The sequence below is a fragment of the Tinamus guttatus genome, unplaced genomic scaffold, assembly GCF_059628265.1.
Source record: "Tinamus guttatus ecotype Peru unplaced genomic scaffold, ASM5962826v1 Tinamus_guttatus_pri_ptg000287l, whole genome shotgun sequence".
In the NCBI taxonomy this organism is placed as follows: Eukaryota; Metazoa; Chordata; class Aves; order Tinamiformes; family Tinamidae; genus Tinamus; species Tinamus guttatus.
Genome location: NW_028288821.1, coordinates 10,837,656 through 10,858,583, shown reverse-complemented (window position 1 = coordinate 10,858,583; position 20,928 = coordinate 10,837,656). Strand labels below are relative to the sequence as shown.

Genomic DNA, 20,928 nt, shown 5'->3' with positions numbered 1-20,928 from the left:
AAAAAAAAGAGAGAGAGAGAAAAAAAAAACCCTTTCCTTATTGACAATCTGGAGAATTAAAGACCAGGAACGCAGGAACGAGAGCACCACAGTGGCAGGCTGACATGGATTGTTTATTTAATTCTTCCAATTTGTTCACCTTAATGAAACAGCGAAAGATTTGAGTGAGCGGTAATTAACAAGCGAGAGCCTGTCTAATGAAACCAGTATAGGATGATATTTGTTTCAAGGATCAATAAAAGGCTGTGAGTGAAGATCATACTGGCATCACTCAGGAAAACAAATCACCTTGTGCCAATCAATTGTCATGCTGCACATGCATGAGTCTGTGTGAAGCATTTTAAAGATTGCATTAGGGGAAAGACAGGAAAGGGAAAACTTGGTATGTTTGGAGGTATCTAGTACTTAATTGTCTGTCAGGCACTATAATTACAATTGCAGCATTTTTCTTCTGTCCCTTCAATAGTCATTACTAAGCAATTTTAGTGACATAATCTAATTAACGCGTGCTTTCTTTTAGAGCATCCGGAGCTGCTGCACGTGGTTTCTTTGTATTTTAACTATCATTGCTCACACGTTTTCAGGAAAAACAACACAGTCTGCATTCCCAGAAAGACAGAAAGAAAAAAAGAGCAGCTGATAAAACAAAAACACAAACAAGCAAACAAACCAAGATCTCTGACAGTGCCTGCAGCCCTCCGGAGATAGCAGTTAGATTCCCCCATGCCACTGGGTGCCTTAGCAATTAATACTGCAGCAATTAGCAGTGAGTTTCCAGATCTCAGGCACGTTTTTATTTATACAGCAACATTATTACTGACAATTACACTGTGAAATAGAAAACAGTGGCAGGGAGGTTGTATGTCAAAATATGTGATTATTTTGGTAGGAGGATTGGGTGTAATGTTAACATATGCAACACAAGATCATCAATGCAATACTGAGGCTTATATGAAATTATTTACTTCTAAAGAAGATTAGATCTAAATCACGTTCTTCTCCCCCTCTAAACAAAAAAGGAAATCTAAAGTTTTGAACTCCATGGAGAGATGCAGATCATAGACAAACGTGTAAAGATTGTGTTATTCTGCTGGCTTTAATTTAGTGTGAGACTCATGAGGCTGAAGGGAAGATAGAGACAGTCCAGCAGTGGCTCGAGGCATTCAGAAACCTCTAGTAAGGTAAAAGACTATTTATTTTTTCAATAAAAGATATAGAGGCATAATTTGATGAAAGCCAAAATACTACCGTTAAGCTCACCCTTTCAGAGTCAAGGCACAGATGAACCTAAAATAACCGTTTTCAAAGAAATATGATATTTGAGGTGTAGAGATTACTGGAAGACGTAGGAAAATTGAGAGAGATGTGTTCTGTTGGCTGCAGGAGATTCAAAAGGTATCCTCAAAATTTGAATTCTTGTTGACCCAAAGAGTTCATTACAATTGTTCAAATACTTCCATGATTTTTAATTTAATGCACTTTTTTGATTCTTGTCTATAAAATTCATTCGAAGACTTTTATTATTGTCACAACTCTGGCTAATGTATAGTGAAATAAGTATTTGAACAAACTTGTTTGGCTAATGGGAATGCATTTTTAAAACAAATTCAGATACTAGGCATACAGCTCAATAAAAAGTAACATTTTAAATGGCACTTTATATATATTGGAATTTTATACTTTTCATAATTTTAAAGGATATTGACACTTTTCTTCCCCCACCACTTTTTTTTTTTTTTCTTTTCCATTTTCTGAACTTCCCAAAAGAACACTAACATAGTATTTATGGATAATTTATGCATTTTACTAGTACAGTAGTGCCACATACAACATAATCACAATTTGGATCAGAATGTGACCCTGATTTTCAAAGGTGCATGATAAGTTAAATTATGTGCAATTCTAAATTTTGTATACCCACTGCTGAACTGTGTAGATACATCTAGAGACATAGATAGTCCCATGTTCATAAAATTTGTTGATTAAGTAGAATTGCAGCCAGGACTTTTGGGAAAGTTAATTCCATGAAATTTATTCAGCTGACCAGAAATTTAAGCTCTTACGTAAATCTTATCGGGGCTTCTTGGATCCGGCTATGAGAATCATATTCAGTAACCACATTTGTAACTTACTGGCAGCCGGAGGCTGAGCTGAATTTCTGGAACTTCTCAAACCTTATGAAGTGGCAAATAACTCTGACCAGATTTATTCCAAGCATGGCAAGAACTCCCAATTGAGAAACTGCATTCAGGGAGTGGAAGTTGTGTTAAATATTCAGCCATGAGCCACCATCAACAGGAGGCAAAGGTGGAAGGAAGGTGTTAACTTTAACATTACTTTTTGTCGCGGTAGCAAAGGCAAAATGATCTGCAAGTGGTATGAGAAAATTAGAAGCTGCAACACAATAACAGCAGGAAATTGTCTTTAGTCGTTGAAAATAAGGGTTTTATGTGTCTGGGTGCTGCTCCGTTACATTATTGGAAGGTGCATAAACATGAGCAATTGAAGATGTTTTCACTAACTACTTAGAAATATTCATTATTTGTTATGGATTTCATCCATATATGTCTACACTGACGTAGATATGTGTGTCTAAATACACAGATATATATATATATATATATATACACGCATGTGTATGTATATATATCTGTGAAGACAAATACAGTTGATTTCCATCAACAGCAAATAGGTAGTTATAGAGGATATGAAAAAAGTGTGTGTTCATTTTCCAGTCTTTCTATGTCTGACAGGGAGAAGGGAGGGATAGAGAAGGGAAGGATGTAGCAGAGTGAAACATGTTTACTGTTGATTAAAATCCTACACTAGATTTCAGCTGTAAGAATGAAATAGTGTCTTTCTGCAATCGCCAATTTGGAAGCAAAAAAAAAAAAAAAAGCTGAAGAATATGGGCTATTCATGAACATGTCAAAAATTTAGATTTGACTAAAAAAATGAGATGCAAGATATCAGTCATGAAACTGCAGAGGTAGTAAATTAATGCAGATATTTAGGATCACCAAAAAGCTGTTCTACATTATTTGTCAGTTTGTGCTGCTTGTCAGTTAAAGCCACCAGTTGTTGGGAGTTCTGGTAACTTTCAAGTATAACAATTGGGAAACTTGAATTGTGCAAGGTAGAAAGTGCAGTTCTTTTTCTGCAGTAGCCAGAATGTGAATCATGAGAAAGAAATGCTGCTGACAGGAAGAAAATTGAAATCTTTGAGGTTCAGCGCTGGCAAAGTTTCAGATAAGTAGACAAAGACTCATGTTGGAAAAATCACTGCAGGGACCTTTGTCCAAAGTAGGTTATAGCAAATTTATATATTTGATTGCAACAGCTGTAGGAATAATTGTAATCCTAAAGAAACAACTATATGCAAGGAAAACTGGAAGGTCATGATAATGAAGGGCAACCATGGTTATACAAGGATAGAAGATGGGCAGCAGCTTGCTGGGACATTTGACCCTGGTGCTCAAAGTTAGCAGTAGGTTTAGACAACTTCTTAAAATGGTTACAGGCAGGATATCAAGGTTTTATATACATTTTAGCCATTAGATGTGTTTATGTTAAGAGTGTGTGCCTGATATTGTTACTGTGCTCCTCTTGGAAGAGGAATTGATCATCATCTGTAATTGCAAACAACGCACTTGAGGTTCATGGATAGTATGTCGCCTGCGTACTACCTGTGGCCTAGTCTGTCTCTCTTAAAAATATGATTTTGTTTTCAAAAAAAAAGGAAGAAAGAAAGAAAAAGTCTGATAAGCATATTGTATAAATCATTGTAAAGATCATTATTTGTGTGTGCCAGCATGAGCATGTATACTGTCATTGCTGTTAGGGACACTTTCTAAACAAAATTGTCTTCAAGAATTCCATCTTCTTGGTGGCTCATTTATACAGTGTTGAGGAATCTTATTTTCTAATAATGCCCTACATGAAACCAATTAGTTGCATAGTTATGCTAAGTGAACAAAAAGTTAAAATGCATTTTTCCTGGATAATGCAAAAACAAGTTTATTAATATTCCCTTCCTTATTAATCTCCTCCTGTGTACATGCTAGGCAAAATTTGTTACCCTGAACATACATAAATCAAATCTCCTGACTGATTCCATCCCAAATATATCTCAGAACAGCAATTATTAGCTGAAATTAAGGAAAACTAGGCACTAAAAGCTATGCATGAATATAGCATACAAGAAGGCAAAGGTAGCATGTTCCCAGCCCTGGCGCCTTCCGCTGTGGAAGCGTTCTAGAGGAGTGCTGCTCTCCGAGCCCGCCAGCAGGTCTTATAATGCTCCCAGCTTGAAAAATGCTCTTTTTTATTTTTGTGGTACTTTTATCCTAATAGCTCTGGATACATCTGTTTTATTTTGTTTTTTGTTTGTTTGTTTGTTTGTTTGTTTTTGTGTTTTTTGTGTGTGTTTTTTATTATTATTATTGTTTGTTTTTTTCTGTTGTTGTTTCCTCTAGAAGCAGCTGTGTAGATGTTCAGGACATAGAGTTTCTTCCACTGCTGAAAGAACAAGTTTCATCTTTCCTTCCCTGCAATATCCCTCTATCTTTTATGTCTGTCCGTTTTATGCTGTCTTTATTGTTGAGGATGTTTGAGTGTTTGCCTTTTCAGCCATCTCTTGTCTGTTGCCTTATCGTGCATGTTGGTGAAGTTTGTTATCCACAAAAGCAGGAGTGCCTGAATATCTTTTGGGTATTTAAAAGCAGTGTGTGGAAAAAAGGTTTTATGTTGTTTTTATGTTGCATCAATATTCTTTGCACTTACAATTTCTGCCGCAGTTATAAAGAGTAAAGGGAAACCTATTAAATAGGCAAAAAATCACATATTGAATGAGGAATATGATGGTGTTTTAGAAGATCATCTAGTTTATACTCCGCAGGTGGAGATGGAAAGATCATGGCTATTTCGTTGTAAAATTTTTGAAAATAGTTACTTTATTCAAGATAAGTTGACTTTCTCACTTTTGAAGGACACAGGCAGTTAAAAATGTGTTCTTGCTTAGTTAATACATAAGAACAAATGCCCAAGGTAACAAAGTGTCGTGTTGCAGGATGGGGGACTTGCTAGTCTGGCTGCTTTGCTCCCTAATGTTTTAAAACTGCCCTTGACTGTTGCGTGGATTGGCTGTATGATAATTAGAGCAACATGCTACTCATTTCTGATAGGAAAATAAGGTTGTGAAGTCTCCGGCTGTTGGATTTGATTTAATCCCCTTTGCACTTGTACAAGAGAGAGAATAAACCCTAGAGTAAGGGAAGCTGTGAGGAATCGCACTGCCCGGTACTGTAAATAAGGACTTTTATATTCTCATTTATTGATTGTAACTCAAAGAAAGCTTTACGTTGTCTGGTAGAAGTGACTGAAAAATAATGTATGGAAAATCTATAGCAGACACATAGGCATTTTAGAAAGTAGAGAACAATTAGCTGTATAATCAAAGACAAAAGCACTCTCCTATGCATGGAGCTTTGATTTCTTAGGAGCCTGATGATATTTTCCCTTTACACTCTGAGCTGTTGACGTACCTTCAGGAGAAAAGGCAAAGACCATGCTCAGTTAAGGGACAGGGTACTTTATAGTCAGCTTAGATTTTTTGAGTAGCAGTATGTCCTGAACAGAGTGGGTCCCAACCATCTGCCATTGGTGTTGCTGGGGTTTTTTTTCTTTAACTTCAGGTTGGCCAGGCAGGACACACTGAAACTGGGCAACAAAGTCCTCCCGTGTTCCACAAGCCTATCCCATTTCTATTAAACATGTAAGAAATCGATACACTGAAGACTGTGGAAGTTTGTATTTTTATTTCTTTTTATAGGCTTTTGCATCCCTAAATGTATAGGGGTTATGATATAATATGCAATATCATCAATATTTAATGGAAGAGAATGGCTAATCTTCCACAAAGCGCCCATGTTCACCAGTCACTTCTTTAGCCTGTGAGAACGAGCTCTTCTCAGCAGAGCGTATGTGCGTTGTGCTGCTTCCTCTCTGCAGTGTGCCCGTATAGACGGCGGCGCAGGCACCTCCGAAGCTTTTAACCGTGGAAACGCACGTGCTCGGCAAGGCTGGGAGCTCTAGCTCGAGTTCTCACTCTCACGAGCTGGAGTGATGAATCATTCCTTGCGGTTCACATGCCGTTTTCAAAATGAGCAGGTATGCAAACAGGAAAAGGTATGGAAGAGATCACAGCTCACATTAGTCAATCTGAAGCCGTCTTTGTGAAGCGGTGCCTGACAATCAAAACCTGTTTTTCACTCACATAAATAACAAAGAAAAAAACAATGATCTCAATCTAAAAATTCCCTAGGTATGTCTGCAGAGATGTTTGTAGTCATCTCTTATTTATACAGACTTGATGAAAGAAGGCAGTAGAATCTGGATATCGAGTTTGTCACCTAGTCTTTGATCAGCGCCTATATAAGAAATGTGACTTAGGGAGAAATGTGCTCCATGATCATATTCCCGTGTCCTGAGCACTGCTGAAGGAAGGGAAATGACGACGTGAGGAAGGGAGTGCTAAGATTTGACTGGAATCTTTATACCGTGCAGCAGATGCAAATGATGTGCAGAGCAAATATTTGTAATAATTTCCTTACCACTAAACCAGAAGACTAAAACTGGTATCTTGAGTTCAGAGGAAAAGAATTGAAGGGATTGAGCATAAAGCTAAACCCATGACACAGAAGCACACCCAGAGGTTCTGCAGAAGCACTGAGCAAAGCTCTACGTGATTTCTCTGTAAATGCAAAGTGATTCCACTGATTTCAGTCATATTGTCCTGAACTTCGGCAACTGGAACGGAGCAGGAGCGGCTCTGCTGCTGGGTGCAGCTGTCCAAGGCCGTGAAGCAACCAGCGGTGTGAGGCAGCAAATATGGGTTTAATTTGATAACCCATTTTTGTTTTTTTCTTTTATCTTCCTAACCTTCATCTTCAAATTCAAAGGAATCTGCAAGTTCAAATACTTAAGAGGAAATAGAGATGCTGTAGCCTTTTTAACTTAGCAATCCTTACCAAATACCCACATATCAACCATCATATGGATGCTCTGCAGGAGTTGCTTCTGGCTTGGTATGCTGTTGCACAAAATAGCTGCAGAGAGTTCAGCCTTCTGTAACTTAAAATTTAGCCACTACCTGTTTATTAAAATGTCTCAAAACTTTCTACATACCTGTGTATTTTGGAGGGGGTAAAAAAAAAAGTAAAATATGCCATTAGGAGATGCCAGAACATTTTATATTTCTGTATGGGCTGAGGATGCGGTGGGACCAGCAGCACAGGGAAGTCGCTGCGTTTGCAGACAGAGCGGGGCCCGTGCTCAGTGCTGAGCGCGTTTTGCTGGTGCTGACGGGAGTTTTGTTCCCTCAAGAAAGGGGAACTTTGTGGACTCTGATTTTCCAACATGTGAGTAGCAGCTCCTCTGCTCACACAGAACAGGACAGGCAAATCTTGCTAGAGGCCAACCTGCTAACCTCTGCTTAGGGCCTAGGAAATCCCCGGCAGCCAATATGCCCTGCGTACTGACAAGAAAATGAAGATAAGTGTGTGTAAGCCAAATATTAACTGGAGGACCCAATTAGTGTTTCACTGCGAGAGTGGAACATCAAAAATTGCATTAAGGTTAGTGAATGTAATTTGTACGTGTCAAGTTCTGAGAATCTTAACCCACAAGTTAGCTCCTAAAGATGGTAAGATGACCAATTCAAATCTTTAAAAAAGATGATGGCAAAGGCAGCCCTAGGTGCTGCGTGTGCTGGTTCAGCTCGCAACGGTGCAGTGGGGTTGATTCGGCAGCTGCAGCTTTGCAAAAGCTGTGTGTGCAAACTTGCAAGTTTAATATACTTTTAAGTGAGTCCATACTAGGCAAACTTTGATTCTTAAATCCTAAGATTTAACGCTTCATTGTCACATCAGTAGAACAGTGGCATTAAAAGGAAAGTATTCGGCCTTTTCTTTCCCTGAAATCTTTAGAAGTATAAGGTACTGACTTCTTAATTGGCTACTTTCTTGCTTAAGTGAGCAAATAAGGTGGGGAGGGCTGCGCCATTACTCTGCAGCTAAAGGAGGCGATGGGAAACGCACTGTCGGTTTTAGGCTAATGGACTTTGCTAGGGGCTCTGCCGACTGGGCGAGCTGATGCCTGAGGAGGCTCGAGTGCCAGACCTGAAGGCCCAGCGACCGGCCGGGGCTCAGTCACACAACAGACAACTGCTGGTAAAAGCAGCATGAGTTTCATAATTCCAGTGTTCCTGCTGCTTCGCTGTTTTGCTCCATTTTTCTATATTCTATTTTAGCCGGAATCTCCCTAATTTCAAACCCCCCCCCACCGCGTGTGGGATTTTTTATAGCGACAAGGCCTGAGGGCCGTTGCCCTGGAAACCCAGTTGTGCGGGCGCCCGCTGGAGCCGCACGCTCCTCCGGCTCCATCGCCAAAGGCCGCAAAGCGCTGCGGTATTTGTCTCTCTCTCTCTCTCTTTTTTTTTTATTTTTTTTTTATTTTTTTTAATGCTGTAACTCCTTCTAACAATATGTTTGACAAATTACAAGAGGAGGGAGTAGAACCACAAGCTACCAGTGCATAGAACACCCTGGGAACCCCCCCAAACCCTCAGTGTGCTTGCCCTCAAGCACATCCAAAACTCCCACTTAGCACCGCTACCTGCCTGTTCTGAAAAATATTTTATAGTAAGAACTTTTTTCCCCAAAAAAGTTGCTGTTCTCCATCCAAGGCGGTCGCTGAGGTGCTGGGGAGGCCCAGGCCCCAAGAGGGCCAACTCGTCTCCTCACTGCTGACGCGGAGGCGGAAGCGTAGCTGCCCACTTGTAAATGCTTCTTTTTCTTTCTTTTTTTTTAGCCAAGGTTTCTAATTGCCTGCATATTTTCAATCCATATACCTGTCAGCTGCACCAGTTTAGCTGGCGTTGCACTGCCTTTATATTGTCTTCTACTTTTATGGCAATATATAAAATGGTTTGGTTCTCGTGCGTGGCTCCCTCGCTGGCACACAGACTGCTGAGCTTGTCCAATTCCCCAGAGCCTTAATAGGTGCAGAGGAGGACAGGCGAGCATGGTTTTGTTCCAGTCTCAGAAAGAGGAGAGAGTGCTGCGCTACAAAATAAGAAGGTTGCAAAGTGCAATAGGATATTACAAACAGTGATTTTGTCTCCTTGCATCTTCCCGCTTTCCAGGGACGTCCGAGTCCATTGCAGAAGTCCTGTACACTTGGACTGGGCATTGTTTTTAACTAAACATTTTATAGCTACCGTTTAATGTGCAGATTTGAGTCAAGTCATTAATTCTAATCATATTAGCTAGTTTAGATCGTCAACCGCAAGCGTGACTAGATTCACTGCAAGAGGTAACTGTACCAAAGTAACTGATGCAGTACTACCACAGAGTACTACTTTGTTCTTCAGTTTAATTCCCCTAGGGATTAATAAGTCCTGGTCTGCATTTTTTTCTTTCTTTGGGGGTAAAAAAAAAGAGTTTATTAGGGTAACCATTAGAGGTAAAAGTTTAATTAAGAAAAAAAAAATTGGAGAGTGGACAGTATTAGAATTTCTTGAGTTAAGAAGTACAGAGAAGATTTCAGGGCCACCAGAAGCAAAGGTGTCTTTGCACCTCCCGTCCTTGATGGGTCACTCTTCGGAGTAAGAGAGGTTTCCTCAGAGAAGCATAAGCCATATGTTCAAGTCCCTTCTCTATATTTGTTAAGCTGACAGAGATGATATAGGAACTGCTATTCTACCCTAGTTTCTCATTGTACAAGGAGAGGATTTACATATTTTTGTCTGGGAAATTGCAACAGCATGGTTGCAATGGAGTTGAGAATTAGGGCAATAATTTTAGGTAAATGATAGGCTCAGTTTCAGAGCAGCATCTCTGCAGTAGTTTCAGCATATAATTAAATATTGAAATAAATAGTCTGGATTGTTAGGATGTTGACATATAAACTGATCTCTATTTTTGCTGTTTTTATCACAGTATCTGAAATATTTACTTCTAGTGTTTGAGTTGTATATAGAAAAAAAATACTATGTTTGACTATACAAAGTCATATACTGTCAGGTGCACTATTCTGAAACTTAGCTATAAATGACGTTAATAGCTGATTGGAGGCAACTATAAAAAGTATTGCACAGTCTGTCCTGTCATATTCTGATATTTTCCTTCCCCATCAGCCCTTCCTGGGAGGACACTGACTTCTACAACCGACATTCCCAAAGTCCTCTTAGGACTTACAATATTTTGGGCTTCATTTCTCTCCTCTCCCTCCCTTTTGACTTGGAGGTGCACATTGGTGGAACGAGAAGCAACAGGCTTTATCCCATTAATAAAACAGTTTTTTTTAATAAAAATAAATAATAATAATAATAAAGACTTTTCATTTGTGGCCTCTCTAGTTTTTGTTCAAGTACAGATACTAGTGTAACTCAACAGATATTTGGCATTATGGAGAAAAGCTATAGGTAAGATGAGGGAGGAAGAAGCCAAAAAACCCTTGATGAAGGTTGTTCAGATCACAGAACTTTCTCAGCATCTCCAAAAATAAACTGTCTTGAATTATTCTCCTAGGAATGAGGCAGTGGTGGAAATAATGCTGCATTTGCTACAAATGATAGCATCTTAATCTATCCACTTGCTATTTCTTGAGCTCTTTTCCCTATCATATTTCAGCCGTTGAACTCCAAAGTCAAAAAGCTAACAGCTTTACAGATGAGGCTCTGCTTTCCCATTCCTGACTGCAATTGCTTCTGACAGCGCATGTTTGCCCATCTCTGAGCCACACAGATTAATTCCCATCTTGGCACTGAGGACTTATGTTGGGCTATTAAACGTACAAGGACGCAGTGAGTGAATACCTATCAGCATCCTGAAGACACCTGGGGTCTCGAGATCCTTTAGGGACCTCATAGAGTGACTGCAGATAAGGAGATGCCTTAGTACCTCACTGACCTCCGTGAACCGCCGCTGGCAGCTGCTGAACAGCCTGATGAACCAAAACAACATTTAGAAGGTTTACGTGGCAGTTTTCTTCTTTGTTCTGCTAGAAATAAGAAAACCTCTAGAATAGGCGACAGTATGATATACCACCCACTGTAATTGATGGTCAGTATGGTATTGTTTTCTGCTCTTGTTGGTGCCATTTAGATCATAATGCTTTCTCAAAAGATGCCAAACAACAATTTTCCGCTATTATCTCAGTCCCTGGTGTGCAAAGTCAAAGCCTAGATGCATGTATCACACAGAGAGGAGTTGTGTCAGAAGTTTGCTGCTGTCAAGCTCAGTATCCTTTCTCTAGCTCTCTATTTTAGTAAAGCATTTTTCCTTGTTAGTCAATGCTGTCTATAACCTTGCTCTGTAATATTAGCAAAGTTTATTAATCATGTACGGACCTATCCTGTCTTCTCGAGACAACTTTATTGGCACTGCAGTGTGTTCTTCCACCTTTTGCTTGAAAAGAAGCTGCTATGCCTGCTGTGTAGCCCCCAGCCTGGGAAAAAAAAAAAAAAAAAAGTAGTAGTAGTAAAGTTCTTTTCTGCAGATGGCATAAGCTGTGTCACAACTACCCTTAACTGCCAAATGGACTCTTCTGGACTCTCGCATTTCTCCTGCACTTAACGGTTCTGACAAGTTGTGCTCAGGGCAAAGAGCACCGACACCTTGGTGTTGTTACGGGGACAAGGTTAATTTGACCAGCCTTGAAAGTACCAATATAGGAGTACTCAGCAAATCCATTCTACAGTCAAAGAGATGGGGGAAATAACTTGTTATTACCAACGTGTGTGTTCTTATCTGAGAAATAAGTAGCTTTGGTCACTGAAATAATAACAAGATGGTTTCATAAAAGTGCTTAATCTTTGAGAAGAGAGGCATGTAGACTGCACAGAATAATATTGGAACAGTGTCGCTTTTTGTTAGCTGCCAACGCCACAGACGTAATGACTGACTATTGACCAAAGCAAGTGTCTGATGCAAAGACAGGCTGTCCTTGAAACACCCGCTACTGACAGGCTGAAACGTGTTTTGGGTCAGCAGATGTAGCTCATTGGTAAGAAGTACAGATCAGATGTTTGTTATTTAGCACTCAAACTAAGCATAAAAGCACAAAGTAAGAATCTGGTAGTGCTTATGTGTGTCATCCTATAGGACAGTGACATGGGGGAGTTCAGAGGCCGTGGTTAGGGGCTGCCTGTCCCCAGGCCTGGCTCTCTTGTCCTGCCTGTGGAGAACTAGCTGGCACTTGACCCGACTCCTCACTCGATCCCTATAAATGCAGGAAAAGAATGAATGGGGAGAGCAGCATCGTGTTCTCTTGAAGATGGCCAGGTTTCTGGGATTTGTTATTGACTTCGTTGGTATTCTTGGAGTGAGTTTTGTCGGTATCATGGAGCTTACTTTGCAATGGGAGAGACCCAAAACCCATCAGTATTTTTAAATCTTAGTGAAACTCTTCTTTTTCAATAGCTGTTTTATTTTTTAAAAAAAGCCAGCAATTTGGCTGGTGCACTGAAGGTATGTGTGTGTCTGTATACAAATGTGTATCTACACATAATGCACATAAATATACATTAAGAAAAAACAACTAGGAATTCGCTTGCAATCGGTAGCTATGCTGCAGGTGAAAGGGTGAATTTTTAGGGCCATTGAACACTGTAAATGTGTTCATTGTATCAGTGCTTCAGAAAGACCCATTCTAAATGACTTTCTGTTGATCCACTGTGAAAATTCATTGTGCTCAATTGCCCTCAAAATTTCTCATTTCTCATCTGTGGTGTTGCAGGCTGCTGACTGCACACTGGCCTGCTGGATAAAGCACGTAGGCACCCTGCTTCAGAACAGCCTAAAATACTTCATATTGGCGGCAAGGCTTCCTTGTGTTACTGAATAACTGAATAGATCCAGACTCCAGGAGACTTGCCAAGATGTGAATATATTTCCTTGCCTTAGTCTATAAGTTAACAGTCAAGTGCACCCCGTGCAACCAAGCTTCTCATTTAAAACAAGATTTGCAGATATAAGAAGGGGCTTTTCTACCAGGTAAGAAGATTTTGTTTTTAATTCCAATTTGTAGGAACTTTATTTACGTAGTTCTGGAAGGATATATCTCCCTCGTTTTGGTAACACTTCATTGTATTTAAATTCATAAGATGAGTAGAGCCATTCATACAAAGGAAAAAAGGCATCTGAGTAATTTCTCTTGATGAGGCTTGTGAAAGTTCTATTTCTTCCTAAACTATTTGGTGACTTGAGCCATCCATTATTTTCAGGAAATAAATAGATATTGGCTCACCTGAAGTCTAAACATCCCTTCAAAAGAAGATAAAGGCCAGCTCGAGTCTGTTGCTGAGATGCAACTGTTCAGTACTCATCATCTTCGTGATCTTTATTCTTCATGCCTGAAATGAATTTTAAAATGAAGAAGGATAATAGGAGTAGTAACACAAGAGTGGTATCTCTAGCCACTTCTGTAGAAAAGGAGCTAGTCTTGTTATAAGGCTTTAATTTTCTTTTACTTAGTTTTACTGCATGGCTTCAGGATTTCACTGCTGTTTTTATGGTTCCATTTATTTCAGAAAACATGTACTTTCAAAGTAAAAGATGTAGTCTGTGAATTACACTTATAAACATAGTCACATTGTGTCTTGTATTTCGATAAATTGCAGTTACATTCTGGTTTTAGGTCACTTTTGAATCTGAATAATTACAGGAAATGTATGCTTCGGTGCAGAAGTCTCCTCACAAAATGGAGGGTAGCATGGCTGTCACGTAGGAGACGTCTTAATTATTTACTGCACACGTGAGGATTAGGTCTGTTGGGATGTCTTGCAGAAAGTAACATTAATATGCAGTTTGGATGCGGACTTTTGGTAAACACGCAGAGTTTAAACAGCTGGTAAATGGCTGGTTCTGGTGACCAGTTTTCATGTAGATTGCAGCTGTCATAACCCATATCTAAATACCTATTAATTCCTACTGCCTAAACAGGAGGAAGTTCTTTCAGTTGAGAACAACTTAACTTGCAGTGGTTTTGCTGAATCTTCTAAAATACCTGTGTGTTTCCCATTGCCTGATAATATGCGTTTGGATCTGCCTAACATTTTCTAGTGTCTGCAAAAGGTAGGTAGCTAATGAGGCTTCCTTGCTGAGCCCTCTCCAAGTGCATTGACTTCCTCACTGTCTGGTTACATTTTGGCATGTTCTGCATCTGGACAGGGTGGCGTCTTCTGGAATATTATTTTAGAGATGAGAGGCTTATTAAATTCTTCTTTGAAATATTTTAAGATAGTTGATATGGGAAGATTATTTTTGTGAAAAGTTCTGGATGAACCTCTGTAGTTTAAAATCAAGTTGTTATTTGGAATGAAAAAAAAAACTAAACTAAAGCTGAAAGTCACTTTAGGCTTTTATTGACATATTCGAAAAAAATGAAATTTCACTGAAAGAGAAGTGCTATAGATATGAATTATTTCCAGTATCCCTTGAAAATAAGCACTAGCATTTAAGTCCTAGCAAGATGGCTTTGATTTTGTATTGCAATTTTAGCTGGTTTTATGGTGGCATGAATTCACTTTAGTGCTAGAGCTTGCTAATGCATACAGTGCTATAAATCTAAAAGATTCTTTCACAACTTTTCCTCATAAATTATTACTGGGGCTTCATATTTAATTCTATAATATCAAAGGCTTGGTCTGGAAAAAGCGAGACTACCCCACGCTTTTTTCATTTGCAACCCTCTGAAAGCGCCTGGCACGGGACGGTGGTTCTCTGCCTCCTTCCCACGAGCTTCGCTTCCAACCACGCAGCCTACCACGTGGCACATGTGCCATGACTTTTTAGAATCACATCTTTATATAGTGCTAATAATTTTCCTTTTGTGTTTTTGCATTGTAAAGGCCTTGAACTTTGAGAGTAAAGGAGGAATATCCCGTAGTGTGGCTGCCAAGACTTACATGGAGTTGAGGAATACTGTCAAGGGACTAGTACTGCAACAACAGTATTCATAGTTTTGGATAGTTGTGCAGTTTGCTTTGTAATTCACCTGGATTTTGTAGAAGTCAGGGTCCAGTCTTCAATGCAGTAACATCAGCCTTTAAGATTTATTTTTCTTCACTTCTGCAGTCTGCGTCAGTATTTAAGCTGTATTCTTGCTTGTTCTGTAGGCTGAGTTCTACACAGTAAATCAAATTATATATTCTACAAACTTTTAAAAAAGCCCTTATGCATTTCATCTTATTTATGCTTGCTTTCTGTAAATTACTGAACTTTTCTAGTGCAAAGTTTATAGAATTAATAGTCGTTGTAGTTTTTCAAAGGTAGGGTTTATTTCTAAGGATCTTACTATGGTGTTGTGCAACTTAATACAGGATTAAAAGAATAACATTAATCCATAGGTGAATAATTGGAAGTGCCCCTTTTTAATGAACCAAATTATCATTTTTGTGTTTCGCCATTACTTCACTGCTCCATTGGTGATAAGGCACTGATGAAATGAGTCCTCATTCTGCTCGGCGGTTTCTTCCCTTACCAGCAGCCAGAGGTAAATACGACGCTCTCTTCCACTCGCAGACCATGGCAAAAGTCACCTGGCAGGTGGCATTTCTCATGGCCATGGATAACATTAACTGTTTCCCTTTAAAATAACGAGCTGGTCGTGATTCGCACGTTTGGTTTGCATGCGGAGGGCGTTACAGCGCAGATAGAGTTACTTATGGTAAAAAAATCTGCTCATCGTGTCTTGCGGTCATGCAAGGTTGAGCACTCAGGACACTGATACGAACAGTTAATCCACCGCAGTAATACAAGTTTCCTGTCAGCGGGAAGGATTCGGTGAGCAATTCAGCACCATCCACAGGGAGCTCATTAAGCTCCATGATGTTTGTTCCCGTTAATTTAATGTGGCATTGCATACAAGACTGGCTCGCAGACTACGCTGCAGTCTAGGTAGAATGCAGCCAATGAAGTGGTGAAATTATAAAAAATCAGTTTTGATAGAGGTTTTCGTCCATCCATAAACTCGAGATTTTATGTGAACTTTCAGGTTATTTAGAGATTAAAATCAAAGTAGCTATTTAAGAACAGATTTGTAGTTAGCTTGCACTTCCATTCCTTAAATCAGGATGCCATAAATGACAATTATACCTAACATTGCTCTCAAGTGCCTTTTCTAACTGCCATGTGAATTGGATGGGGGGAGATTATTCTAGATTTGAGCAGGGGTTTCTGCAGGGGCTGGTGTGCCCTTTGGGAGCAGGTCACCATTCGTTGCCTGGATTGCCACCTGCCATTCTGCAAGGCCTTCCATCTCAATACAGTGACCAGGTACCTCTTTCTTCCATGTTGAACAAAAGGTCAGATTCATGGCACACGGCTGCTTGGCACACACAGGGAAAGTGGAAAAATAAATCTAAAAAAAAATAATTCTTGTACTGTCAAGATTGTTATAGTTTAGCTGCAACTGTATGACAGTCCCATAACCACTTTAGTGGGACTTTTTCCGTTGGTGAGCTATGTATTACATACCAAGGTACTGAGGAGGAACCTATTCACACATTGATCTATTGAGTTCTCCAGAAATTAAATAAATAAAAATTGTACAGACATGATAAATTTGGAGGAAGTCTTTAATCAATTATTAATTGATTATTCACATGAGCACAAGGCTTGTAAAGATCAAAACCTAATTTTGACAACATATGCAAACTTTTTCTTTTGAATTTAATAATATATTCTCAATCTGTTGTTCATTAAGGTGAACATCTGTGAATTCATTAATTTTCCTACAAGCTTAGTGCACCGCGAACTTCATTTCTTTAACAAATTTTCCAAAGAATAATCCCATTACAAGCTTAGTTTATGATACATCCAATGACAGCTTCGTTAACGTACTTGTCTTTTTTGGTTTAAGAAGTATTTGCAGCAAAATCTATTCTAGGTTGAAACTGGACCAAGGAGAAGGTATAATCTGTTTGAAGAAACTGGTCATGGCGTTTGAGATCTCATTAGGTGAGTCTTAATAGTACGACAGCATAGGTTGTATGATGAATCTTAGCTGTAAGTTGTCATTTGGAAGATACGATGGTATCCAGCCTTATTTTATTTTCTATGTTACGTTTGTAAATACAATTGTAAATTCCTGGAGTCTTTTTGCTAATCTGACAAGCTATTTAAATGAAATTATCATAGTCCTTGATGAAATTTTCCAAATGTCGTGGGGAGAAGAAGGAAGAAATAGATTCACAGTTCGAACCTGCAAACCTTGCTGTCAAAGTTTTAAGTGGAAACGTATGAACAAAATTGTACTCAGGCATAATATCTCTAGGTGTTTCTGTAAAGCCTTTCCAGGCAGCGTATTCTTCCTTCTTAGAGCACAAATGGAACTGCAATCTGCAAGTCTAACCACTTCAGACACATATATAGAAAGCTGCCTCTTCTTTCTTTGACATTTTTCCTGAAGTTAAGGGTGAATCAAATATGCTGTTTCAGAGAAAGCCAGTTACATGCTGTATTGATCTGACCTGTCCATGTTAGGATAGCACTGAGCAAAATTTGCAGCCGTAGGAGATTGTCACTGTGTTCCTGTGTTTAATGGAATAATTTAGGCATAGAGACAGAAAGAAGTCTATACAAAAATGAGTACAAGCGCTTTTAAATAGAAACCTGTAGCTAATTTTCAATCCTGTAATTGAATTTGCAGGCTAGCACATAAATAAAGCCGGGCTCTTTTTAAACGCAGCTGATGCTCCTGGCTGCGCCGCGGTGCTTTCCTGCGCGGTGCTGCCCTCCTTGCTTGGCGCTGGGTGCTGCCCGCGGCCGTGGGGCTGCAGCCCTCCCTGCGCCTCGGCCGCCTGCGCGCAGCCCGTGATCCGCTTCAGCACGCTCGCCCGGCAGTGCATGGTTCCTGCTGGGCACTGTCCTGAGATGGGGTCTGATTCTTTAAAGGCTTTTTGATGTTTTTCTCTTTTTACTTCTCTCTTTTTTTTTTTTTCTTTTGCTCACAATAAAATTCAGAGGTAAGCAATTCTTAAGAGGCACAATTCCAAGCCTGAGCTTTGAACAGTTTCACTGAAATGAAATTCAAACAGAGCAGGATTAAATCATGTTAAGAAATACACTACTTTTTATGTATCTTTTCCTGACTACATTGGATTGCTCATATTTAGTAATTAAGCAGCAGATTTTGCGAGTTACTGGGTAGAATGTGAGGACTGCACTAGTGGTTACATTATTTAAGCATTGCTCTTAAAAGCTCACTGGGATGATTTCTGTGAGCTTAAATAGGTGTATCCTTGCTCTCAGTATTACTTCACACACTGCACGTGTGTTAGATTACGTGCATTTAGCTGGCATGTCATGAGGTGCTAAGTTCTCTCAAATATTTATAAAGTCGGTGGAAGCCAAGGCCACCTGGGTTGAAAAGGGACACCGAGCTCCTTGCAAGATCTGAGTCTTCACTGCGACTTATGCTCAACTTTTCAAATAATCCATTGATCTTTGCTGAACAGTTAATATCTGTAATAATATCTTATTTGACATGATTTGAAGTCAGTTAAAAGGCTTGTATTAAAGCTATGTTATAATTTAGACCTACTGGGAAATAAGAGTGAAGAATTCTGCATTTCTTAATCATACCATTTGCAAAAAGAAAGGCTTATTGGAAAATTGAATGAATTCCTTTTTCTGAAACTTTGTGTCCACTTTCTCCACAAAATGAATTTAAATTACCTTTTTCCTAAAGAAGAAAGTATTTCAAAATCATAAGAAAAGTTAGGTCTTTACAGTACTTGTACATGGAGAATTGAAGGATCGTTCGTTCTACTTTGCTTTTCTAAACAGGAACTCAGCAAAACACAGGTTGTCAAAAAGGTGAGAAGTGCACAGCCAGGTTTCCTATCTACCAGGGCCTAAAAAGATCAGTCTACTGACAAGGCTTGAATTACTGGGAATACATTTCACTAGTAAGTGTGGTATGGAGGAGGCAAACAGAAATGTCCAGAACTGCAGAATGGGTTCGAAGGCCCTGTGATGGCTGCAGGTGATCTGCTGCTAGGTGCAGTCACTCTGAATTCTCCTGTTTGGAGGCAGCAGCAAATAGCTGCCTTCAGCATCTCAGCAGCGCCCTGGGTTTGAGAGGAAAATAGCAGGCTGTCGCGTTCTTTCTGAGCTGGTCAGTATTAGGGTTTCTATGTACTACTCTTAAATTTTGAAAGGTTTCAGTCATCTGACTGTTTAGAAGCATTTGCTTTTGGTAAAACATGAGCATGTGATAAAATATCAGTAATGTACCAACTCAATTCATCCTATCCAAAACAGTATCTCATGTAGCTGCTTGAAGAAAATAGTTTATTGCATGTCTATTGCTCTAAAGACCCTCAAGTGGGGAAGATTTAGCATCAACAGTTAACTTGACTTAGAAAATTTAAATAAAAAAAAAGGGAGCCTACAGTTCATCTAATTTATTGTTATTGACTTTTTCTACTTTTATGGAGGGTTAGCTCAAGAGCTTATTTAATTAGGAAAGCAAAGGTTGATTTGTTTTTTACCACACATTAAGAATAGAAAAAAAGATACTGCATTGGCAATGAATCTCTTGGTCCTATGACAGATTTGAGATTAAGTTCTTACACTTCCCTGACATTTTGAAGTAGACTGGTTTTGTTGAGGAGAAGAGAGAGGCAAAGGAAAGGTCATGTCTCTCTTATCAGGCAGTCATATTCTCCTGTAAAATAGAAATGTCTGTTTAATGTCAGTGAACAGCCCAGATGGAGATTCATGTTGGAGCAAAATATCTATGCTTTATCTTATACCTCAAAGTTTATACTACTTAAACCTTGTGATAACAGAATCCTAAGCCATTTTAAGATGGGATTCCTCTGGCATTACACCGTGACTCTTCGTTCACGTGCTGTCTTAGTTTTCCTCCTCTCCAGAATGAACCTGCCTTAACTCCCTGTCATCCAGACAAAAGAATCCTTTGCATCACATATCTAAATATTGTCTAAGGCTCGGGGTAGCCCCAGGTTACCGTGTTAAAATATTTCACTCCTTGCCGAGTGCAGGGCCCGAGCGGCCGAGGAAACCATGGACCAAGTGCTGAGGAGCGGTGGTGCTGCAGGGGTGCTCGTGAGGCTCGGGGATGAGCTGGTGAATACAAACATCCTGCCTGCACACAGCCTGACTTCGTAATTCCTCTGAGCTCTGCATAAAGAACAACTTCGTTTCTGTACTGCATTTTGTTTTATTTCACCTCTCTCCTCTGTCTGGCGGATCTATTTCTAGCATATATTTACCTAAATGATTTATGTCAATAAGTCATTGCTTTAAAGCTTTCCTTTCTTGATAGAGCAGGATGCTATTCTTCCATGGTATCTTTACTACATTTATAAAAATGGAAAAAATATCGTTGGCAGTCAAGATAGTTTAATTATAGTAATAAGAGCATTAGCTTTTACCCTACTGGTCTGTGGAGTTACATTTCTGAACTATTACTTTTTCCTGCATTAAAATAAAAAGGATTTAAGCGCATTTTACCTTGAGCTTAAGTGTGAGTAGGTACATTTGAATGTTTTGTACACATCAGTGCTTGGCATAAAACTGGACTACCAAATCTTAGAAGATGAGTGCATTTTTTTCTTTGTTTGTGTGTTGGTTTTTCATATTTTTTCATATTTTTTTTTCTCAATGTGTCTTTTTACATAAAGAAAATCCTCCAAAGAGAAACATGTTGTTGAAAAAGTAACTTCTCACATTATTTCTGGCAGTAATTGGTGAATGCTATTTAATAAGTAAGTTGAAATAAGCAATTTACAAAAAATACCTATTAAGGAATTTCAGAAGTGATGGAAAATTATATTGTATCTCTTATTCATGCAGTTTTTTTATTATAACATTTAACGTAAATTTTTATATTATT

At 39.2% G+C, this 20,928-nt stretch overlaps 1 protein-coding gene across 1 annotated transcript in view; it reads left to right on the top strand.

Moving 5' to 3' along the window:
- The window catches only part of PCDH11X (protocadherin 11 X-linked), a 389,078-nt gene that overhangs the window by 210,803 nt on the left and 157,347 nt on the right, over positions 1–20,928 (top strand). The gene's annotated exons all lie outside the window — the stretch shown is intronic.